We start from the raw sequence: 25,259 nt of genomic DNA, 5'->3' as shown, positions 1-25,259 counted from the left end.
CACTCCAGTAATCTACTGGACCAACACCGAATTACTGACTCATATTAGTTTCTCATCCATATTTGAACAGTTTCGTGGTTCCCCTCTCCTCCTCCTCCTCCCTCTGGAACCTGCTCCTCATTCTGCTGCTCGCTGGGAATAATGTCTCTGTCACTGTTTTGGGTGGAGGGTTGGGGGGTGGAGGCTTTAACCGGGTCACAACGTGGGGAAGTTGCTCACGGTTTTTCTGCGTTGCCATGGTTGTTTTGTAAAAACCTATTGACTGCGATCGGGTCCTGCTTTTCTTTGAGTCTAGTCTTTGTGGAGGAGGAGGAGGAGGAGGAGGAGGAGGAGGAAGAAACCGCGATTACTTTTTCTTCCAGAGGCGGAGGAGGGGTGGAGAGAGGAGGGGGAGAGGTAGTAGCATCCAGGGGAGGAAGAGGAGGAGGAGGAGGAATAGGGAGGTTCTCCAGCTTCACACCAACAGCGAGGCAAAGCTGAACAGTTGAACCTCCTCTCTGCTCTCTGCTCTCTTCTTCCAGCGGCGGAGAAACATTCAACTTTCTGAACGGCTGCAGCGACATGAGTTACACCTGAAGGTGAGTTTTTACTATTTTATATTGCATGAGGAAGAAAAAAAGAGACATATTTCCTCCTTGTTGAGTGATGGTAGTTATGGCACTTGTTAGAAATTAGCTTTGAACACGGAGCTCTCTCTGGTACCATGATGAGAGCACCTGTGCAGACTGTATAGGCTAAAGGAGCGACTCTGCATGGCAGGTGGATGCAAATGAAAATAAAAAAAGGGGATTGGAAAGAGGGGAATTATGTAAAGAGAAATGTGGTCACGACTGATGTTATAATATCTCCAGTTTTTCAGGAGTGGGATAATAACTACACAGTTACAGTTTAGTCCTAACCAGTGATGTGGGAGATGAACCAGTGGAGGGCTGATTTAGTTTAAAAAGTGGGATAAATCTGCCTCTGCAAGGTGTGTAAACCTGTTAAACATAAAACATTATCATAATGCATTCTACATTAAAATTAAACTACTTGATGCAAAGGTGCAAGAGTTGATAAGTATGAATTAATGTCATTCTGAGATTCCCTTATTTATATGAGGATGCATGATAATCATCACTGGTATGGAGATGATCCCTTTTATTTATCACTACACTGCCCATTATGATCTCAGCCTGCTTATCACTGGCTCTCAATGCTGAATGCTGAACCGCAGGACTGAATCATACTCTGTCACCCAATGTGGTGAATGGCATTATCTCTATTGGCAAAATGCATGCATGAATTTCCTCCCTGCATGTGATGTGACAGGCTCAGTTGTGTTTAGTAGGGGGAAATGCACGTCTGTGTGTAGGAGCCCTGCTGATGCTTGAGAGCTACAGTAATATTTTGTGTGCACATTTTAACGTGGGGGAACCTTGCATATGCCATTTCAGCAGATTTATTCCTGTACTGTGTAAAGGTAAGTGGTGTCATTGTGGCACTAGAAACAGCACTGAAAGCTTTTTTTTTTTTTACTCTAGAGAATAAGAAAAAAGAATTTCTGATATTTTTTTTCCCATCTCAGCTGGCACCTCTTACAAAGTACTAACAATGCATTTTAGAGATAAAAAACACAAACACGCTGTTTCTTTAATCCTTCTCACCACTTTGGGGATTTGCTCTTCATTACATGCATTTCTGTTTGCGTAAAACATGCTTGACATAAGATTAGAATGAGTGATGAGGCGTCAATGAGCGTGATTAAAATCACATTATAGTGACGTTTAAACCAGAACATTGGTGTTGTGGTGGTTACCTATATAGCTTTGGTAATTGATGGGGATGTGGATGTTGTGCATCATGCTCGTGTGCTTTGACGTGTTGCATTTTTACCAGATATATCTCACAGAGTGATTCCCTCTATATGAATATTTACAAGGTATGCAAATTTTTCACACACTTGTGTGGAAGTGCTGTAAATTCAAATGCTGGTTTCCTCGCGCTGTTGTTGTGTAGTGTCTCATTATACATTATGCCTTTGAGGGAATCCCAGGAAACAGAGAAATGTTTCATAGTTTACCCATAATTTAATATTTGTATTTCTTTTGATGCTTTTCTTCTATTGTTCACAACAATATCAGCTTGTCCTATATTGTCTGTAGCACAGTTTGTGGCACGTTTTCCCAAAAAAATGAAGATTGTGGTAAACAAACACACTATACTCCTAATAGAAATAGCACTGCTCCTCCTAATACTGATCCTGCTGCTGCTTCATGTTAATCAAAAAGACCTTCTGAAGGTCAGACTGCCATTAGTGAATGCAATCATCTCAAGCTGCTCTTCAAGAAGAGGAGATCCTATTTGCGTTGTCCCGTGCTCATCCCACCAGGCCCAACACACATACGTTCTCCAGTGTTCATAGCCACATTTATCGCACATCAGGTAAGTTGGCTGAGATTCATTTCTAGGCCAAAGACAAGAGCCTCTAATGGCACTTGTCATCACACGTGGTCCCCAGCCTCTCTGTATTCAGGGCAGTGGTGCTTTGTGTCCAGAAGTAGGTCGAATGCTTCTCACCAAACAATTTGAGCGAGAGCCAGTAATTGGACAAGCAAAGTGTCGACCATCTCCCAGCCGCTCCATGTCAGCCAGCCCTCTCGCCACTTAATATGCAGCTCCGACCCGACGCATTTCATGGACCTTTTTCATCCTTTTAATCATTTAGATTACAAAATGCAGGAAACAGGACATCCTTTGTAGCTGCAGACCGACTCATTCGCTGCCATACCCCCGCTGCAAATAAATGTCAGCTCGTATGTAACTGTTACTGTTAAGTGAAGTCAATTTTATTCATATAGCCCATTATCACAAATCACAAATTTGCCTAAAGGGGCTTTACAATCCGAGCAGCATATGACACCCTCTATCTTAAGACTCAGTTCAGATAAGGAAAAACTCCCCTAAAAATACCTTTTTAATAGAGGAACTGAAGGAAGAAACTTCAGAGAGACCAACAGAGGAGGCATCCCTCTCCAAGGACGGATGGCCATGCAATAGATGGGTACAGAATAGACCAAAAGTACTGTAGTAAAAGTTTATATTAGTTTACATATGTGAAGAATATGAATCAGGGAGGATGTCGAGCAGCTTCAGGTGTTGTCAAACAGACCTAAGAACTCTGGAGACCTGGAGAGAGGACAGGCTACACAGACACACAAGAGGCAAAGCTCAAACACACCATTCACACAGGTAGGAGAGAAAAACATGCATCTGGAATGAGGCACCGACAGCCAAAAGAGAGAACAAGGAGGAGAAACTAAGGAGCGAAAGAGAGATAGGCACACAGCTTGGACGCTCGTGTGCTTGTGGGACACAAACAAACAGAGGGTTAGAGATGTGCAGTGGTTTCAGAAAGTTGACAGTATTCTCGTCGGCAGGACAAACATGGTGCTAGGTTTTGTAGAATCTTTGAGCCTGAGACCGACCTGCCGGACGGATAATAATGGCAACAGGCCTGAAGTAAACAAGCAACTAACTGAAAGTTAAGGTGAAAAGATGAGTTTTAAAGGAACAGTGTGAAGGATCTGGTGGTATCTAGCAGTGAGGTTGCAGATTACAACTTCTCGTGTGTCGGATTGCGGTGGCCGATGCGAAAATGTGAATGGCCCTCTCTAGAGCCAGTTGTTGTAAGAGTAGAGTGCGTAGAGTGTGTGTGTGCATGGAAAGTGAGTAGTGAAGCAAGAGAGGGAGAGCAGCGGCGACAGTAGTGAGTAACGTTATCGACTCTGGCCAAAGCAGGAAAAGTTAAGAGTTTGTCCGTTCTGGGTTAAACATGAAACATGGCGGTGCAACATAGCGGACTCCGTGAAGAGGACCCGCTCCCTAGGTAGATATAAACGGATCATTCTAGGTAAAAACAACACAACAATTCTTATTTTCAGGTGACTATACACTAAAGAAAATATACTTATTAATATTATATTCCATTTCTGGCAATAGATCCTACTAATTGTTACACACTAGTCCTTTACTTTTGGATTTAAAGATGTCAGATTGTCTGATGTCAGTAGGGAGGTTATTCTAGAGGAAGGGGGCATGATAGGAAAAGGTCCTGCAGGGACAGACAGGAGCTCTATATTCTGAGAGTGGAGAGCACATAATGGAATATAAAGTTTAAGGAGATCAGACAGGTATGATGGCCATTTATTAAGTCATCAAAAGCACCTTAAAGTGTGATCTGACATGGATAAGGAGCCAATGAAGGGAAGCTAAACCATCAACACTTTAATTACTAGCATACAGAGTGATAGAAACACCTGAGCTCACACCTTGCTGTGTTGTTTTCATCTCCTGCCCAAGCATCACAAGCTGGCATTACGTTCAGAGGCAGGAAGTGCGTTGAAGATGTAAAAGATTATTTTTTTTTTTCACCTGTTCATATTGTACAGGTGTGTGTTTGCCTTGTAACAGACATGTTTTCAGTTTGTGTGCACTCTGTTGTCCTGTGTGCATGGGAGAGGTAGGGGTTGAGAGTGAAAAGGAGAGACACAGAGAGTCCTTTCTTTGTGCCGGCGCTGTGTACACCTGGCCTTTTTAACAGTGCGGACTGAAAGATGTATGTATCAAGACTCAGTGATTTGATACGGGTGCAAGTTGAGCCAGAGAAGGCTGGAACCTTCTCCGTATTTGATTTAGAGTGTTTCTGATACAGTCTGTCTGTGATATTTGCACGTTTAAACCACTCTAAAATGTTCCTCTTTGTCTTATCTGTGCTCAGTCTGCAGAAGATGCATCTCTTATGAGCTTCAGCAATGCAATTTCAGGCTCTAATTCAGTCTGTCAGATGGAATCTGAAGTATCAGATGGCTATTAGAGATTAGGAGAAAGCAGTCTAGCAAGAGTGAGTAGGAGTGAATTGCTGCATCAGACTAATTGTCCATTTACGCTTCCCTGTTATCACCCTATCTAGAAGATGTGATGCAAAAAAAAATTTGATTTTTAGGAAGAGCTCTTCTCACAGCTGTGTGAACAGGTACGCTGATCCATAGATAAGAAGTGTAAACCCTAAAGCGTGATTGTGACGATCATTGCACTGATACAAGGCGGTGTTGAGATGTTAAGAGTGTGTTTTCTCAGAGTGGCTGGCAGACGTGGCAGGAAGGTGTGGAGCCTAGCAAGTACCCAGGCCCTAATTGAGGTTCAGCTCAGGCTCCAGCACTACAAGCAATTACAGTGACGACTCATGCTCCCTGTGCTGCAGGCAGAGTTGAGAGTGCTGCAGCGGCGCCGTACCTGAGCCCTCCTCTTTCATGTTTGTCACCGATGACAGCCGGAAAGGCACATTCCAGCCAGTATGTTCTGGAAATGTGTTTGGTTACATGAAATATTCATTTCCTCGGTTGCTCCCCGGCAGTTTGCATATTTATTTACCAGATTTTTTTTTTTTTTTTGATGATACCTGTGAGATAGAAGAGTGTTGGAAATGATTTCCTCCATGCAGAGCCTCTGATGGGGGATGGAGGAGGAGATGCAAAGATAATTATCATCACAATCAAGGTGTATTTCTTATTTAACAGCCCACTGCGTCATTGGGGCCACTGGGTGAACATGATCAATGGCTTCTCACGCCGCACCGACAATTAATCAGTAAAGTTGATACTGAAGGACAAACCTGCGGTGAGGTCAGTTGTTATCTCATATGTTCAGCGCTTCTTTTCCCAGCAGGAGGGGGTTAGAGGTCAGTCGCCAACGCTGGTGATGTGTTATGCACACGTCCCTGCCTGAAGGCATAGATTGGCCTGTCATTGTCCTTTCTCTGTGGTACAGAAGCATTTTACCCAAACGTATTGTTATTTGCAGCCAGCTACAGGACTTGCAAGCTTTCCGTGCAACCCAGTCGCCAGAAATTTTTTTGGCATTGGACGTTTCTGCAAATCACGGATACGTCGAATGCCGACGTTTCTGAGCCAAAAATATCTTTCATAGATACGTTTCATACCAGCCTCGCATCATGCTCGCAGAAACGCAATGCCACGTGGTTTAACGTTGTGAAACGATTTGTTTGATTGGACTTGGTTAAGGTTAGAAAAAAGATCATGGTTTGTGTTCAAATAATAATGTAACAACATAACAACGTTAACTTAACAACGCAACAGAATCACTATAGTTAGGTTTAAAAAAGAACTACAGGTTTTGGCTTAAAACTACTATGTTTGTGCAGTGAAAATGACACTGAATGTTGTAAAAATGGCACACAAACAAACATCAGATTGTAACGTGACACATAAGACACAAACAGCGGTCTCCTGGATGAAAGACTTGTGTTTGTTGGACCCATCTCTCCTCACTTCCCGCCTGCCTGGTGTGTCTCTTTTTGCTCTTTAAACTACGTCACTTGCTCCGACCGAATGCAAAAACGTTGCCATTCAACGTATCCCTTGTTTGCAGAAACGTCCAATGCCAACATTTTTTTCCTGTCGACTGGGCTGTTCTGTGTCCTTCACAATGTCTTGTGTTTACATGTCATCATACAGAAAAAATAAGAACGTCTCGGTGTTGTTATGTCCAAGAGACAACATTTACACACATTCCCCACTTGTTGTGTTATTATCCTTACCTCCAGGCTGTTTGTGAATGTGTAATTTTATGGGAATTTTCTGTCCTCATATTGGATTTAGTGCAAAGACAGTGCTGTTATTCTGCCTCATAGGGCTTTAGAATTGTAATTTTTATGTTTAATTAATCAAATTAGATTATGCTCACTTGAAAACGATAATCATTAAAGAGAACCAACACCATGGTGTTTTATGAGAATTCTAATCCCACTGTGCATTGCTGTCAGCTTCAAACTCATTTTCCAATCGTATTGTCCCCATTCTAGCACGCCGGCTCAGATTTATAAAGCGGCTGTTGAATCAGCGGTTACACATCCTCTAGATTCAAAATAAAAAAAGCTTGGTTTAAAAGGGCAACACAACCATAAGATTCTCTGAGGAACAACAAACATGACATCTATGCCTCAAAGAGTAAGAAGTTATTGCCCTTAAGTCACTGGGGTACAGGGATAATTTCCATTTCAATTGCGGGCTCAATTTGGGATAACTCATGCATACAGAGGTAAGGAGAACAAAGAACGTAGGAATAAAAGTGACAAATGTAGAGAATGGAACAGAGGAGCGCGGGCGGTATCACTGGCTTTGTGTCCCATGAAGGGTATTGTGTGTGTGGCTGCGTGGATAAGGTTGCAAGGGGACCCCTGGGACATAGAAGTGAAGGGCACCGTGGATGAAGGAGGACACATGTGACAGGCAGGGGACACAGAGGACAGAAGTGTAACACGCCTCATACTACGATGCTGGGATGCTGGTACTATTTTCCAGTTACTTTGATGGAACTGTCCATCACAGTTTCTCACATCCCAAATTGCTTTTCTTGTCCAAACGGAATTTCAACGGAATTGTATTGCTAGGCAACAACTGGGGTCCATGTTAACTTCCTGTCAGCTGGTGTCATTCACATACACTGCAACAGGAAATCAACTGGGACACATTTGGAATGATTACGTTTACAACTGTGGAATGGTCCAGAGCAGTTCAAAACCCAAAACCTCATTCAGTTTACAATCATATAAATCAGAGGAGCAATTGATTCTCAAAATGATTTTGAGAATCAAAATCCTTTAATTGATTAATTTATCAAGATATATTGTTAATCCCTGAAACATAATTTGCACGCCTTTGGTGCCACAGTCATGGAACCATAATATTTTAAGGTATTGACCAAAATTATCAAGTATCAAAGACTCTCGGTACTCGGTGCTTTGTCTTGTTAGAAATTTGGCTTCTTTTGTTAAATTGAAAATAAAAGGGTTCTATAGGAAACAAGCTACAGCCGATGACAATGCTAACATGCGTATGTTTTACAGGTATAATGTTTACCATGTTCACCACTAGCACTAAACACAAGGTACAGCTGAGACTGAAGGGGATGCCATTAGTTCTGCAGGTATTGGACAAGTGTAACTGTTGGATCGGTTGTTGTTGTAGGTTGGATAAGGATAATGTAATTGCTCGCTTGCACTTCAGCTCATAAACTTTGTCTTTACCCACCGCCATTTTTCTTGTGAGTGCCTGATTGATACTGTGCATGTGCAACTCTCAACAGAGATGAGAAACAAGCCAGATGTCACAAGTTTAGATCATTTATACGTAGAGCACATTTAAAAACAACAAAAGTTGACCAAAGTTCTGCACAGTGGTAAAACAACAATACAATATATAAGAGGGCTCACTCCTTAGCTACTTCCATCATCAGCTCAGGAAAAAAAACAATGTGTTTTAGTTATTTTTACCACTTGCCCAAGATTTACTAGCCTGACATGGCATTTTATTTCCCCCGGGCAAGAAGGTAAGCCTTTATTATTGAGCCCTGTACAATTCATCCTAAGGGGGGCATGAATGCCTGCACCAAATCTCAGGCCATCCATCCCCAGACATTTCACCACAAATACCTCATAGTGGTGCTAGAGGAAAAGTCAGGGGATCATGAACGTCAGTAGGCTTTATCATCTGGGGACTATGACTTGTATTCATTACACCTGTGCTTTCCCTGCTATGACATTCCAACATATCTGCTGTGAAAAAGGTCAAAGTTCAGCTCACTCTGCCATGTGTTCGCTAAAACCTTGTCATAGTTAAATATATAGTTTCTAAATGTCACACAACACCCTTAATTGTCTTTGCAACCTAGAAAAAAATGTTAAAAATGTGATGTGGTACCATATAAATGTGTACCTGATCATTTGTATGAGATAATGTATCCCTTAAGTGCTGTAGCAGTTTGTCGAGCAGTAGGTGAGTAATGTGTGTCAGTGTGACCGGTCTGCAGTGCTCTATGTCCATAGGCGTCCCCTGGGAACTCATTACACCGTGCTGGCTACACGTTGGGTGCTGTAAGTGGACTGCTGGGAGCCCCGAGCCAGTGCCGCTCCATGTGTGTGTCGATTCGGTGTGAACATGCGAGCGCGGCGTCTGCTCTGCATAGTAAGAGCCTGTTTACTGGCCCAGTGAGGCCCGGGAGTCAAGCACAACACTCTCCTCCAAAATGGAAGATTAGAGAGCACATCAAGCATGATTAGAATCACGAAACAAAGAGGACGTGTTGCCGAGCGGTCAATTTGCTAAGTGGGCTAACACATGAGCAAGAAATATAATCCTTTTTCAGTTTTCTGTCGCAGCAGTTTGCATTGATTCATTCATCCCAAATTGTCATTTAGGGTCGATGATAGCAGGAGAATGTGCAGACAACAAATCACCTCATCTTTTCATCCTAATGGGGACTTTATAGACTTTTATTCCCAATATAAAACTTTGAAAAGAGATAGTCTGGTTCTAAAGCATTGCTCCGTTATTGGCCATTAGATACACCATTGTAGTATTTTGCTGCAAGGACACAGCGGTCCTTTTTTATGTGTCAGAACTTAATTAATTCCCTCATAGCTACAATTTAACGGTTTTTAATGTTGTGATAGTTTGTGATAAGTCTTTGCAGTCGTCCTTCTGCAAAGAGCCAGAACTCAGCATGTCTATTTCTTCATGCGCTCACCCTCAGATAAAGCAAATGTTGAGTGCAAGAATCTTGCCAAGCTGGTATGAATCCAAATTAATTCATCAGCTTGGGGGAGCCCCGCTCTCCATTTTTTTTTTACAAGTGTGACCCGCAGACCACCAGCTCTGAACCGCAGACCTTCTTGACCTCATTATTTTTACAGTGCCAGACTTTTTTGGGTAGAAAACCGAGACTTCTTGCAGAGCACGTCTTTATGGCCTCATATCAGATTGCAAACGATCTCACCTTGTAACATTTACTGCGGTTTACAGCGGTGTTCTAATGAGCATCGGGGGATGGTTTTACGGGCAAAATGAGACCAGTCACGGGCTCTCATCGCGGTTAGAGCTGTTATGATGTCGAGGCTTAAAGAAAATAGCTTCGGTGCTAAATCATTAAGCATTTTAGTCACAAATTTAGTCATTGGAACACACACGTGGAAAGTGGTAGGGGTAAATACTGTTTAATTGCATTAGCTAATCAGTGTAATGCAGGCTGTCCTGAACATAACTACTAGAGTAAGGCTAATTCAGAGTGTAGTGCTCATTATGAAATGCCATCCACTATAATTGGAATTATGTTCCTTTTAGAAAATAGCATGCAAACACTGTAACACTTTCAGGGGATGGTGTATAGGTAGATTTCTTCTGAATGTTGTATATGCCTTTGTATGTCTGAACCTCATTTCTCTTTTACAATATAGTAGAAAATATATAACAATAGTAAAATAGTTTCACTGTTAGACTGACCCAAAGTTCCTCCTACACGTCTTTTAAGTTTTCTTCTTTGAATAACATTCATGCCTCGTTCCTTTACAGAAATACAGCTGCAGGGTCTTTTCTATTCGCCATGACCCCATGAGTGAAACAACATTGTATTTTTTGTGTGTTGTATGAACGATATTTCTCCAGAGCAGACACACAAATCCAGAGTATCTGTAATAAACTAATATAGTAAACTTAACAAATTGTAAAACCTCAGAAGAAAACCTCTTAAAGGGAGGGGTGCAGGAGAATAATGATGACATTGTTCTGTCGCAGCGGCAATGATTAACAGCCACATGCTAATTTAGTATGTTGGAGAATTTGCAGATATGTTGGGGGGGAAAGAAACGGATGTTTGTTTCAGATTAATCCTGTTGATATGTAGAGGAAGAAATATTTTATAGTTAAAAATAGTGCCCTGCAGCTACTGTAAGTAGTACGTGCTTTTGGCTTGTACATTTATCAGTGCTTCTTATCTGGGGTTGTGTTAATCTTCCTTACAAATTGTTTTAGGCAGACTTTACACGTAATTTTTAGGGCTGTCAATGGATTCAAATAGTTAATTGTCATTAAACGCATGATTGTCCATAGTTAATGTCTCTTCAAAATGTACCTTAAAGGGAGATTTGTCAACTATGTAACACTCTTATCAACATGGGAGTCGGCAAATATGCTTGCGTTATGCAAATGTATGTATATATTTATTATTGGAAATCAATTAGCAACACATAACATTGATAAATATTGTCCAGAAACCCTCACAGATATTGCATTTTGCATAAAAAAAGAGACTTATTTAGCCTCCTTCGCGACAAGCCAGTATGACATGGTTGGTACCAATGGAATCTTTAGGTAGTAGATTCATTAGGTAGTTTCATGTAATGCCAGTATCTCCACTCTAGCTTTAAAACTGAGCCCGCCACAACCATAAAAAATCGCAAATTTGCGTTAACGCGTTACTATCGCATTAATTCTGACAGCCCTAGTTATTTTTTGCTTAAAGAACATCGAAACAACACATAAGAAAAGGACAGATTGAGTTTTTCTTCAGCAGACAAAATGAAATACCCTCTAGTTCCTGAACAACATCTGTAGGCAGTTGTAAGAATCTGGGTGAAATCTGGTTTGGGTTCTCTACACTCTGCAGCAGTTCAGCTCCTGGTCAGGATCCACATCGGTTTGAGTTTTGGAGCTCCATCAAAATTCTTAAGTGTGTGTATGAACAAACCGTACACACCATTTCACTGTGAGAGCTTTGCCAATTTTGAAATGGCTCAAAGGCTCGAGGCGTCAGCTTTGAGAAACAAAAACAGATCAATAGAGGTGATCCTAGAGAAATCCTACTTTGATATCCTGGGCTTTAGCCTGGATATGCCCCCATCACTCTTCATGTGACGTGTAACACAGGCTGTTTTTTTTTTGTCTGGGTGCTCTCACTTCTCTGTGGCTTTTCCGCTGACCCTTCCGGTTTCCTGTGATGTGTCACAACCCTGACGCTGTGTGTCATCTTCCCGGTAAAGGACATACGGGTGGTCTTCTCTTGTATGATTCAACTTCAGCACCGCAACTCCTTGAGATACGGTACCGTAGGCAGCTTGTTGTCTTAAACATTGACATTTGCATTTAAATTGACTTCATGCCGCCGTGATTTATTTTCTTGAGAGTGACAGAGTTTTGTCGGCGGCTTTGCCTCTAATTCTCTTGCATCTGCCACAAGTACGATAACGGGAGCGAGGTTATTATTCAGTGAAATTGTAGTCTAACTTTGTTTCATAGCGAGCCACAGTCACACACCAGACACACACCAGCCACACACCAGACACACACAGCCACACACCAGCCACAGACCAGCCACAGACCACTCGTGTCTCACACATTCTCTCAAAACTGCAGATTAAGTTCTAGTCAGTCGTGCGTGATGGCTTTGCTCATGAATTAATTGTAGTGAAGAAAAAAAAAAATACAGAGTGGTGTTCCTACGAACTTTGAACATTTTACTCACAATTCTAGAAACAAGGTAAAGACCACACTACAACAGAGCTCTGCTACTACACAGAAAATCATTTTGCAAAACGAAAATGCACTGAATTCAGGTGAAAAAGAACCTTATTTTAAGTCTTATTTTGATGCAAAGATTTGTTAATTAACAGGAATGTAGCACAACGTGAAATTAAAGATCTGTTGATTTAATTTTGGGTAAAAAGTTTTGGTACAATTTTATTTATATTTTGCTTCTGAGGGACCAGTGTTATTTTGATACAAATATTTGCACATTAGAAGAAATGTAGCACAACATGGAAGTGAAAGCAGTGTAATACCGAGTATAACAAGAGAGAAAGTCCACTATGAGCAGGTGGAAGTGGTGGTTGATGGGTCAAACAAACACCAGACTTTCCCCCAGGAGACCACTGTTTGTGTCCCGTGTGGAACTAAAAGTCAATGTCCACTTACATAGTCCATTTTAAGCCAAACCATGGTGTTGTTTTACTAAACTTAACAAGGTTTGTTGCCTAAACCTAACAAATAAGCGTTTTTTTAGCTTTCTTCTGATTAACCACATGTTTAAAACTGCGATCGTAATCCGTGACAAAATACGTTTCCCTCGAAATGTAATTGTGAATGCAGTTTAGTTGTCTGTGAACAGAGTTGAGTATGGGGCTCTTTTTGACACTATATTGCAGATTGAATTGTAATGCAGACTGACGCGTGTTGTCACACATTTTTATATGTAGTCTTGTGCTAAAATGGGCCTCAATATGCCCCCGTGGCTCCGGTGGCACTAAAAGGGGAATAACACCTGTTTAGCGTATGTTTTCACGAGAGAAATACATGTATTAATCCAAAGCCCTTTCAAGTCATGTTGATGTCACTCCTGTGATTTATACACCTCGCAAAAAATAGTCGGAACAAGAGACTGCCAGGTCTGCGGGGGGTCATGATAATTCAGGGAGCCGTGGTGCTCGTGGGATGACAGGTTGACACGGAGATGCCCTCAGACAGCACGTATAATTGACACCATTAGCCTTGAGGTCTGTCAGTTTTCTGACAGCTGATGAATTCACGTGTGCCATCCCTCCGCTGCAGATAACAAATTCATACCTCCTGTTTTTTAAACCATTTTACACCTCAGTAATCCCTTTCTAACAGCCACTTGCCCCAGCTGAGGCACAGTTTGCTCCCTGTGTCATGGATTTGTGATTATCCTTTTCAGAGTGCGAAGTGGGGGAAGCACCGGCCAACATGTCCTCGTGAAAGTCTGTCCACAGGTCGGATATCCCCCCCAGGGTGCGTATTCTTGTCTTCTTGTTGAACTGGTGCTATACAGGCCCCTCGGCTCTGCCGTGTGGTGTAACCTACCTGCTGCTGAAACATTTGGATCATATCCCCGAGCGCTGAGCCAGTCCCAGGTTCCCCATTTGCAGCCAACCCAAAGTTACAGATGGCTTCGCCTCTTCCTGCGGTTCAGTGGGAGAGGTGGGGAGAGTTTGAAGGTCATGGGCAGGTCTTCTTCCTCCGTTGTTCCGCATTGAATGTCATTACTAACACACGGAGGCCTTTTTTAACACTTGAGCCCCTCTTTTTCTCCACCACCTGCAGCGTGATGGGATTTTAGCTGGGGTCGAAAGTGTGCCAGAAGCACCGCTATTAACCCTGCGCATTGTGCCTTTCTATGAAGGGCAGTCCTCTGGCAGACACTTCCCCCTGTTCATAATAGAGCGGGCCGCATTCCTTCCAGTGAGCACGGACATACTTTGCTGGCTCTCAAAGAAGCTTCATGCAGATTTTGAAACAGTGGACGCTCTTTTCTTCCCCATTTACACAACCCCTCATTTTTCAACCGTGTTTAGAGCAAAGCTGCTCCTCCTTTTGGGGGCTGGTTTCAGCCATCTCAGTCATGAAGTAAACAACATCCTTCCTCTCTACTCGCTACACGACCAGAGTGTAAAGAACTATTCAAATAGAGTGGAAAACAATGAGTGTTCTCCAGTGTGTGTGGGAGTGTGTCATTACTTCACAAAGAGAACCGATGCTCAGTTTGTAAGTTGACAGAGGCATGTTAGCATCACAGTGAGGAGAGGAGGATTCTTACAGCAGCCACAGCGGTGGGATTTTGATCCGTCGCATCGGGGAGATGTAAAGTACTTCAGGGATGCTGTCTTTTTGACACACGATGTCAGCCATAAAACTTACATTTTTTCCCCAAATTCCATGTTTTGCATTTTAATTTTTCTGAATTCTGTGTTTTATGATTCAAGCACATGGTGTCATTGTAAAGAGTGTCTAATCATGTAGTGGATAAATTAAATTTCAATACAAAAATACAAACAGTGATTCAATACAGTTATAAAAACTCCATCATGGCTCTAAATTTAGCTGTTATTGTCGAATTCCTCATTTTTTTTGGATGATGGGCGGTTAACATTTATGTCACACTGACCAAAGCGGACCCTCGTGGACATGCGGACGCGGAAAGTATGAATCCAGCCTTAGTCATCTCAGAGGGCCTCTTCGACATCCGTGTGTGTGTGTGTGTGTGTGTGTGTGTGTGTGTGTGGGGGGGGGGGGGGGGGGGGGGGGGGGGAGGAGGAGCTGACAACACCACCAGAGAACAGAGGACAGTAGCAGCGTGGCCGTAAATGACACCAAAACATAGCTGCATAGTTTTTCTCTGTTCATTCGGCTTAGGCGCTGTGAAGAAACAGAACTTAAATTGCATCCACATTTGTAACCTGACCTGCCAGATGTTTTGTTACACAGAACCATCCGAGAAACCATCATTGGAAACTTTTTGATAAAGGGCAGGCACTTTCAAAAAATAGCAGGTGGCAGGTGATTGGATGAACCACCTGTCAATCAAACTCTTGCCGAAGCCAGTCAGGAGAAGAGCGTAAACATCGTTTCCATAAAGAAAAGCCTTCAGTGACGTTCTTTGCTCTTCTTTCAGTGAAGAAATACCCTCCAGTTCTGATAGAACGGATGCTATCGCAGCATCTACGTTAACCTCTTCAGGAACCGCCATTGATGTTTAGAACGAACAGTCATCTCTCTGTGTCACCTCACCCACACCTGAACAACGCCCGTAGCTGCCGGTAGCTCCTAACAGGATGCTGATTGGTCTATTGTCTGGCTTGCCGGTCTCAACCACATTACATGAAGCCTCACAAAATGGATTTTTGTGTAATATTTGATCTGACAAGAATTCAGCTGCAGTGCAAAGTAACCACATTTTGGCAAATTCCACGATATTCTGCGTTTTACAGTTCAATTTTTATTATTGAATTCCGCAAATCTGTCCCATGTTTTCCGCATCGCTTAAATCATAGGGCCATAAACACTTGAGAAAAATCTGTAGTATTCAGATACGTTATTCAAACACATTGCTGTCGTCACTCAAAGATGTTAAATTACTTGTTTCACATTATCAGTGTGTAATTGATGCACATTGGTACTGTCTGGTGTTGGAGCTGTAATCTAAATTCACTTCATGGTTTTCTAACGCAGATGGTAGACCAGCTGCGACTGAAAGAATTAGTAAAAAAAAGATAAAATTATCTACTCGGTCTGGACCCTCCTACATCATTTTGTGACTGCATCCTTACTCAGAGATGGAAAAAAAAAGAGTGAATATGTGGTGTGAGTGATGGGTAGTCATCTACCGTATAGAGAGAGACTGCCTGTGAGGTGATTCATAGTGAATGTAGCTGGAGGAGCATACTGTTGCTGTGTATTGCCAGTGGAGTCACGTCTGACTGTCTCTTTTTCTGTGAATTGTGAAATGGGGGTCCAATTCTGATGAAGCCAACCATAAGCACAGCTCTAGGTGGGGGATTCCATTATAATGCTCAGCCTGAAAAGACCCCACACTGGCTCCAACAGCAACCGGAGGGGGATTTGTTTTGCTCAATAAGTGGTGAAAATGGTATCAAAATGTTTTTTCCCCCCACACACGGTGGCTGATTTATAAGTCTGCACGTCTCCCGTTTCCTGCTGCTGTGTTATAAAGCAGGAGGTGGGGCCATTAAACTGATGGCATAGCTATGCTTCTCCGTCACTGTCAGTAAACAGTACCCAGTTAGGAGGCTGGGGTCGGCCGCCGCAGTCTGCTGCTTTGATTTCCTGAATTTGTAGATGCTTTTTTCTTTGCACTGCTTACTTTTATAACAAGAGATATGAGGTGAGGACTTAAACTGTGTTAAACATTTACATGAAAGAGAGAAAGAGAGGGGGAAAAAAAGCAGATTTGATCAAAGCTGCATGTGCTTCAGTGCATCAAAGGAGATGCTGTTCTGAGCCATTTGGTTCCTGTCTTGACCCAGTAAATGCAGCAAGGCTGCTATCTCCACAAGAACACGTTGGAGAATCCTTCCCAGGTCTGACCAGGAGCCGAGGAGCCCCAGAATGCAGAGCGCAGCAAGTCCACAGCCATCATCATTAGAGCTGTGCTGCTGTGGACACTAATGGCTGTCCCCCCGTTCTGCTGCCTCGGCACATTCAGAGGGCTCATCCGAGACTCGAGGGTGTGTGAACACGTGAATTAAATCGAGAGATGAATTCACGGTTCCTGTTCTCGCTTTAGAGCCGGATGCAGGGCGTAGAAAAACCTTTTGTAGCGAAAGAACCACCACGAGCGCACGAGCGGTGACGTCCTCTTTCAACCGTCCTCGAATGATGAAAGGAGGCTAATTGGGGAGTTTGTCCTCGTTTATCTTCATTTAGAGGCTGGAAAAGATGGCGTTGTTTACTCGTTTCAATATTGAGAAGAGGGGGAGTGGGGAGGAGAGACAAACAGTGGTGGCAGTGTTAAACTGGGGGATGGGGCTGGTGAAATTGATGTGCTGTGGATGGGCTATGCCTGGACTCCTAATTGTGTTTTAAGCTTTTTTCAAATAGCCATATTAGCACCTTGAAATGGAAACTATTCCAGCATCAAAATGTCTGCATGCATATTTCAGTAGAAGATTTATCGCCTCTTATTTCTCAAGAAAGTGTTAAACGCAATATTTGAAAATCAATACAGGGTCATGACAAGGCACATTCATCAAGTTTGTTTATTTCTTCAGTCATGGTGAGAAGCTTTACATGGCCATCTTTTTCCAATTACATGCAAAGGCGGACATAGTCTAACCCCGCTTTGTGCTGCGATTGTAGTGGCAGTATAGATTTTCAGCCATCCAAATGAACTCTTTACTGAAGAGCCTGCAGTCATTGCGCTTCGCCCTTTCCCTGGTTTTAGGCACAACCATTCCCTCCTCCAAATGTACACTTTACAAATCAATAAGCTTTCACAGTAATTTAACTCAGCGTGCCCCTGAGAGCTGGCGGTAGATTCACTGTATATCATAGGTAGAATTAAATCAGTGCGGTTCCCTGTTGTCCCTGCCACTGAACAGGCTGGTTAATTGATGTCGTGGCAGAAACTCTATGTTTCGTTGTGGCCTTTTATATTTATTTCATTCTGTGTAAGCCATTTATATTGTGGGGTTAACCCAAATAGGAAAGCAGAAAGGTTGTACCGGCTGGATTTATCAGGATATCACCTCCAGATAGTGCATGATTTATATTTGACTTCTGATTCTGGCAAATAGGGCGTCATTGATGATGATTAGCCCAATGGCTGTGCTCTGTCCTACCTGATGCCGATCAATACTCATATTGCAGGCGATCAATCCCCCATATAGAGCACAGGCCGGGATCCCCAGTGCTGCTTTTTGGTTGGAGCCTGACCAGGGTCAGAGCAGGCTGTTTCACAGCTGAAGAATTAACTTAGGGCGCTTTCACAAGCAAACATTGAGTCCACTTTAATCATACTCTGGTGCGATTCGCGAGTTGTGAAGGCAGTAATCGTAGTTGGTCTCGGACCGCTTCCAAGCGAACCAAAGGCTGCCTGCGTTGGCCTTTGTTGAGATGGACACAGGTAAACGAGGACTGACCAATGTTTGCGAACATTGAACATACAGAATATGCTAAATAAAGTCCACAAAAATAGTGCCGTTTATAAAGTCATTTGAGATAAGCTTGAGAAGAAGCTATTCATGCGCATCAGTGCCGAGTCAAAGTGAAAAAAAAACTCTTGAAAGCAATTTAAGTCTGCGACTCCCTGCATAAAGATGGCAGGTCTTGAGACTAAAAAGATAAATGTGCTCCTTCATACACGCTCCTCAGCAAATTAATTTATAAATTTGGTCTGCTTTAATTTGTACCCTTTAAAACCAAACCAGAAATAAGTATAAAACAAACCAAACAATTTCATTCTGATTCGGACTAGCCAAACGGACTATGGCTCGTGAAAGCGCCTTCACTTTTCATGTTCTCATCTGCAATATGCTGCTCTGCCAACTCACATATGGATATTGTGATACCAATCTGTCTTCATTAAGCCAATATCATCCAATACTATAACCCCGCTGCTATGTCAGCCTGGCTCTAATTTTTGTTTTTAATCTTATTACTGTTGATTCCTGACCGATAAGGGTAATCTCATTAGTCTTATGGAAATGGCAAAACCAAAAGCACATAATTGGGTATGCTGGCAGAAGGTAGTTTAACCTCTCTAAATGTCCTCTGACAAACTTGTCCTATCATAATGTTGCTATTTACAAATGCAGCCTTTATTTTGAAATCAAAAACCCTTCTTTACCTCCCTGCTATCAATCTGGTTATTGTAAAAAAGAAAAATATCACAAATTCCATCCCCACATAACAAAACATCTCCAAAACTAAACGTATTGACGCGGTTTTACGATTGCTTGTTAGAGCTACTGTTTCTAGTTCACTTGCATTTTGATCAATGTATTTTTCAATAACCTCGTTCTGGATTAGCAGCCGAGCGCTCAGGCTCTGCAGTCGACTGGTGATGGAGAATCAAAGCCGCCCATTGAGTAGTGTACGCATGTTGCTAAGCTGCAGTGTGTCAACCATTGTTCATCATTAGGCAGAGCTGAGGAAATATGCATTATGGATGATGTAGTCACTCTAAATGTACCACGTAAACTGTTAAAGGCTTTGAGGATGAAAGCTAGGATGTCAGACAGTGAAGAGCCTGCTTCGGACTGACCACAGATCCCGCTGCGACCGCAGCAGGAGATGGAATCGGAGATCAATCAAAGCCTTCGTTAACGAAGCCAACAACAGAGAGGAACTCTGCTCGGTCTATCACCGGCTTCCTAAAAAAGCATCAAGGTGGAATCCATTAAGCACTTCTGTCTTTATGCCATGTTACACCTGCAGGTATGTGGAGAAAGATGATAAAAAGATATATATTCTTTCGGGCATGTGGTCGACTTTGTCCTCAGTCACGGCTAGAAAAGGTCATAAATGAAGCACAGTCTGCTCCATATTGACTTGTTCTATTTGATGTGAACCCCCTTCAGTCACACAGTAACCTTCTAGTGGGCAAACAATATTAAGCATGCAGTATTTGTGTCTGTATTCCAAACTTTGACAGGCAGCAAAAACACATCAATGTTTCTTGAAACTTTGTGAGGATGTTTAAAACTCAGGAAAAGGGAGACTATTATTTTTACTATCTGTGTATTTATTTTTATGTCTACATACAAATAATTATAGAAGTATACACGGAAAATGTACTGTCAAATGTTCTCTCCATGCTGCCCCAACTTCAGCATGTCCAAAACAGAGCAATTCCTAAACCTCCCTTTAATAGAGTCTTTCAGGGAGGCACAGGAAGAGGAACAAATGGCTCTATTCAGTAGCGTCCAAAATGCTAATGCCTTCGGCTCTTAACACGTTTATAAGGGTTCCCATGTCACGACATGGCATAGTCCACCCTAATGGGGGGGCAGTGGCTGGGGGACTGCATGAAAAAAGCCAGACACATAACAGAACATGAGAAATATGACAACAAGACTGCTAGTTTCCTTGGGAACAGGGCCTCCCAAGCTCTTGTTTTCCTTCTGGAAGATGCACGCAAGCATGTTATGTCACATTTCTTTTCCTCACAATGACTTCACTGAAACCTCTGTTTGAAACACGGACCCTGACATTTAAAATATCTATAAAAGTTAGAGGCAGTGTGTGGTTGTGTTACTGTAACAGCCCACACATCAGTGTAGTCATAGACTTTGTGGGTCAAAGGGAAAAAGAGAGGCAATAAAGTGACCGATAGCGCCGTCGTTGGAACTGTTGGCCATTCCAGTGGGTAATATTGAATTCCAGTAACTATGTGCTCCCGTATGTAAATGATGGCAACACAAGGTTCTGTATTGGAGAAACTTTCTGCGAGCAAATAAATGAAGGGGCAGGCAGGGTTTAGTGATTGCTTGGGGAAAGTAATTACTCCTTATCTGTATGGGTGCTGGAAGGCAGTCTGCAGAGCCAGGCTCCAGCCTCCAGGCCGCCGTCGGATTGACATTATGTCAACTGCTCAAAACCTATTTTCTTCAGTGACATTCTGGTCAACCTGTGGAACAGGTTCAATCTCGTATTGACCAGTTTGAATGATTAGAGGACGTCAAACTTTTTCTCTCAACTCGTAAGTCCATTTTCAATATGTCATTTCATGATCCAAAGCATACAGCTGCTTCAAACTGTGTTGACAAGACAATGTCGGATTGACATTATCGAACTATTCAGCAGGGTGAAATGGGATCTCTCAGGACTACACTTCAATCATCCTATTGATAGAAACTACATGACAAGCTGCCATCAATGCTAGTTTTTAACAGGAGCGAATGACTGCGTGAGAGTCTGTCTCTCCCCGAGCAATATCACTGTCGGATCATTTAAGCACTTCAAAAACCTTAATTACACATACCAGTCAACTTTTTTATGCTCAGGTGTCTTAACTTCTCAACTTCTGTGTTTCCACTATCGGTTACATTCATTCAGTCACAGCCGGCTGCCCACTTTCTTTTCAGTGCCACTGGCCTCGTGTTACCACATGAGATTTATTCCAGTCACAGTAAGGTCAATCTCAGAACCCAACGGCTATCGGTCGGACTTCCTCTGCCAAGCGCCGGTCATTGGCAATTTGAGATGTGAGAACGAATTTGGAGTTAAAGTTGCAGTTGGGGACTTTGAGCAAATACGATAAAATGTTATGTTTATAAAACGGTCACAATATCTTGACAGTAGTGCAAAAACAGATAATCTTTGATAAAAATCAGCAAGCACCGCCCACCGGCCGGAGCAAGATTTTTTTTTTTTTTACAGCTAAACAGTACACTAAAAGATGTTTCTGAAAAAATTTGAGGCGAGAAATAGGCATTACAGTAACAGAATATTGATTCATATTTGATCAGCGCTGCCTAGTTTGACCGTTTGATGGGAGTTCAGCACTTAGTAAGCAGTAATCGACAGCTGCTGTAGAGACTGCTCGACTCTGATTGGTTGCCACCAGTAGCACAGGAGAGGAGAGAGGAACATGAAAGATTTTTCTTTCACAGATGATCTGTCTCCTGCACTACTGTCAGGATATAGTGACAGTTTTATAAAAAATAACTTGTGTTGTGCCTCCTTTGCTCTCCACATGGACTGTTTACTTGCATGCTACCAAAGCCCATGAGATTGGTCAATAATACTCGGACTACAAACGGAAACCAGAATGCTTCCGATACCAAAATCTTGTCCCGTTGCCTACAGACTCTGCATTCATGTGCAGATATCTGTTTATAGAGAATACAGTAAGGTATACTGACTTCAAATTTGGGGAAAACAGCATTGGTATTGAATAGGTACGACGGATTACTAGGGCCACATTTAGGGGGAAAAAATTTAGGAGATTTTGAGAATAAAGTCGTAATATTACAAGAATAAAGTCGTAATTTAATGAGAATAAAGTCATACTATTTCCAGAAAAAAAAGTCGTAATAGTACGAGAATGAAATCATAACTTTGCGAGACAAAATGTTTTAATATTACGAGAATAAATTCATACGTTTACGAGAAAAAAAGGTAATTTCCTCCTCGACAAAAGACAAACATTTTTAATATCATGAGAATAAATTCATACGTTTACGAGAAAAAAAGGTAATTTCCTCCTCGATAAAAGAGGCAATTTTCCTCAGTTCCATGTAGTTCTTTCTTCAGAATAAACGCAGTTTCTTGCACAATCTTTTCAAGGTGCTGATACTGATGATAATGTGGTGCTGATGTGCCAAAATATGAAGTATTTTGTTATTTGTGAAACCTAAACTAAAGTATAACTTCACAAGATGCTCCACGTTTCTAATTTTTACTCAGGCGGCACGCTGCTCTATTTCCCCTCTAAAATAACACGTAAAATTACTACTTAATAATACTATGACTTTATTCTCATTATATTACGACTTCTTTTTCTCTTAAACCCAAGACTTTATACTCGTAAAATTCTAACTTTATTCTCGAAATCTCAGATAATTTTATTCCTCAATGTGGCCCTAAAACTTAAAAAGTAAAACTACTCAGAATCAGCAGAGACATTGGAATCGGTATCGGGAACAAGTTTTTGTATTCATAATTTTTAACATATTTTTGATGAAAAGCAATAAGTATTACGGTAAAATGTCAGTTATACGTACAGTAAGTCAATAGTGTGCAGCATGTTTCCCATCATGTCTAAAGGCTGTGGTTCAAAGCAATCTTATACAACAGCACTCTGCCATGAACAAACAGACTACTATTGTGCCGCGACAAAAATCACGGCTGCATCCTTTTCGATGACCCACCTTTGTTGTCATTGTTCCGCAGTTCTTTTCTTCTATAGCACTGAATGTACACTGCATCTCCGCCATGACATCATTGACATGGCTTTTAATCTGTTGACATGAGCATCAAAAGACATAATTAGATTGAGGTTGCTGGCACTTTTAGTCACTTTTGTGTTGTTTGCCTTTTGGAACGGGAGCTCACAATGCTGTGTGTTCATTCGTCAGTTAACCTGATTATTCAGCCACCGCATGGAGCTACTGGGAGGTCAGCAGTGCGTTCGCCCCGCCATCGGTCAACCTGCTATACCGGGATGTGGTCCAAACCACAAAGCAAATCTATATTGCACCGCTCTTTGAAGTATAGCATGCTTGATTGCAATGCGTCTTTCTTTTCCAAGGCTATAGATACAGATAGCATGTCGACACTAATGACGTTCATCTCCATTTCCTTCCCTCACCCTGTCCTGTTGGAGGTTCGATTTTAAGATTAAGGAAATTAGATTTCGTCCCACTCAGTGCAGATGCCAGACCGCAGCGTAGCGGCTACAGCACTTGAACATACACTCTGAACCCGAGGACGGCGGCCTCCTTTTGCTCCAAACACTTGATACCTCTTGAGACCTGAATTAACTCCCTCTTTGCTCATTTGAAATGTAGAGCTTTTTACTGCTGTTACCTCTCAACCTCCCACAGCTTAACCCTGTATGCGGCACGTAACATTACAAATTAAATGCATATTTGGCTTGGCTTTACCAGCTGTAGTTGTAGCTTGCTTTTTTTTTTGTATGTTCTGAATTCTAGAAACGAGCTTGAACAAAATAAATGATTTGATAAATGAAAACATGCAGCCAAGGTCGCTCATGACTCATAATCTGGACACAAATTGTATTGATTTGTCTACAGAGGGGTGTTATAATAGTCTCCTCCAGAGCTCAACTCACTGTTAGTTACACGCAGCGTAGATATGTCTGGAAAAGCTGATGTATTTTATATTGAGGAAAGAACTTTCTAAAATGTTCTTATCATAATGTCCTAGACAATGATCCAGGCTCTCTGATATTTCCCGTTTTTATTTTCCAAAAAAACAATCTGGGAGTGTACCTGTGTGTATATTGAATATAAAAATGGGCAACTACTTCTCCTCTATGTGACTTTTAGTACAACAAACAGCAGACCTCCACCCACGCACAGAAAACACAAAGCTATATTCTGTCTTGAGGCAGAGCTTTTGATGTTAGCCCCGACAAAGGCATCAACTCCAAAAGCCCCTTTCACTGGATTTTTCTAATGCCCCATGTGTCCTTTCAAGTTGTGAAAAGATAACTTTCTGGGTGTGCCTCGTGTTTCAGTCTGAAGCAGGCATTTGTTTCATTTGTTCGAGTGTCCTTTCAAGTGGCGGCGGCGGCTCTTCGAAACATTGAGAGCTTTAAGCTCTTGATTTGGCGAGACACTCCACATCTGTCTAATGGTTTGATGTCGGGTAGATATCTCTGCATGCCTACATTGTCCATGTGGTTACATTTCCTGTTTTAGTGGTTTGTTCATATCATTGTACTTTACTGCTGGTGCACAGAAACAGTAAAGTAATGATGGAAACCAGCCATTTGTATGATTGACCATTTAATATTCAGGCTGGTCTCATACACTGTGTGTAGCTATACCTACGAAAAGTAATGCACTGTAATTTGTGTATATCCCACGCAATCAATTTGTGTGTAGTTAACGTAATCGCAAACAGGAAATATGAACACGAACGCCAAAGTCAGCATTGATTTATTTGTCACATAGGTTACGTACTTAAGTAGCTCCACATCCGGTGATATTCTAAGCCAAACCACAATCTTTTCCTAAACCATATTAAGTAGTTTTGTTGCCTAAACCTAAAGAAGTTGTTTCCTGTGAAGTTTATTTTGAAAAGACTGTATGCATGTAACAAGCGGAAACTGACACGTGTTTCTGGACATTCGTAGGAAAACGAACAAAAAAGAAAGAATACTTTTGTCTTAATAAATCAAACGAACCGTTGCATGAGAATAAGCTGCAATATTACACCCAATGAAAAAAGTGTCCCCGTTTTGCCCCGAGTCACCTGGTGCTGCTTTATGCTCATCCATAAATTTCTCAGGTACTCTCTCTTTGTAATTTATTAAGCTGTCCGTGTCATTCACGAGTCACAGTGAATAATTTATATTGATTTTAGGTTTTATAAGCCACTTCTACCCTGCGCCCCAAGTCCTGGAACATATGTAGCATAAAAATA

General features: G+C 42.0%; 1 protein-coding gene across 7 annotated transcripts in view; it reads left to right on the top strand.

The window, feature by feature from the left end:
- Positions 1 to 438: 438 nt before the first annotated feature.
- The window catches only part of chl1b (cell adhesion molecule L1-like b), an 83,174-nt gene continuing 58,353 nt past the window's right edge, over positions 439 to 25,259 (top strand). For all 7 annotated transcript variants that reach the window (XM_074646619.1, XM_074646288.1, XM_074646459.1 and 4 more), the window contains exon 1: positions 439 to 578. The gene's annotated coding sequence lies outside the window, so the exon portion shown is untranslated. The remainder of the gene's footprint in view (positions 579 to 25,259) is intronic.

Source organism: Sebastes fasciatus, chromosome 1 (genome assembly GCF_043250625.1).
Source record: "Sebastes fasciatus isolate fSebFas1 chromosome 1, fSebFas1.pri, whole genome shotgun sequence".
Lineage (NCBI taxonomy): Eukaryota > Metazoa > Chordata > Actinopteri > Perciformes > Sebastidae > Sebastes > Sebastes fasciatus.
The sequence above is the reverse complement of the archived record's forward strand: the minus strand, read 5'-3'. Positions and strand labels throughout refer to the sequence as shown.